Source organism: Wasmannia auropunctata, unplaced genomic scaffold (assembly GCF_000956235.1).
Source record: "Wasmannia auropunctata unplaced genomic scaffold, wasmannia.A_1.0 LD336074.1, whole genome shotgun sequence".
Lineage (NCBI taxonomy): Eukaryota > Metazoa > Arthropoda > Insecta > Hymenoptera > Formicidae > Wasmannia > Wasmannia auropunctata.
The window spans coordinates 4,120,066-4,120,605 of record NW_012026816.1 but is presented as its reverse complement, the minus strand read 5'-3'; positions in this window follow the sequence as shown (position 1 = coordinate 4,120,605).

Below are 540 nucleotides of genomic sequence, written 5' to 3'. Positions count from 1 at the left end.
ATTACCTTTTATGTCATTACCACAAATTCTTCAGAGGTGTGTTGTAAGCTGTTATTCTAATAACGATGAAGTCATTGTTGCAAAAAACGACAATGACACAAGAAAGGCCTAATTAAAACTGCTTACACAGGATCGGTCCACATTTTAGAAGACCGACCACCAAATTTCTGCAGAGTTGCAATTATTTTTGTGAAGCAATAATTGCAACTGTTGATCGACAGTGACCCACTTGCTAGCTAGGATAAAACCCGTCGACCCTGCGGATCACTGCGAAGTTTAATTCGAAGAGTTAACCGAAACAAGTGCAATTGTTAAATTATTTTTATTATATATAACAATATAAAGCAAAATTTAACATCTGTGGAAATGATTATCAATCCGCTTAATGTTGTTAGACTTTTATTGGTGTCTATAAGTTCAATATATGTAACAGAAACACCAGTAATTGAAGCAGAAAGAGAATTAAAGGACCACATACAAAAATTATTACTGGATAGCATTTTTTATTATAATGGATTGGAAGTAACGGAAGAAACCTAT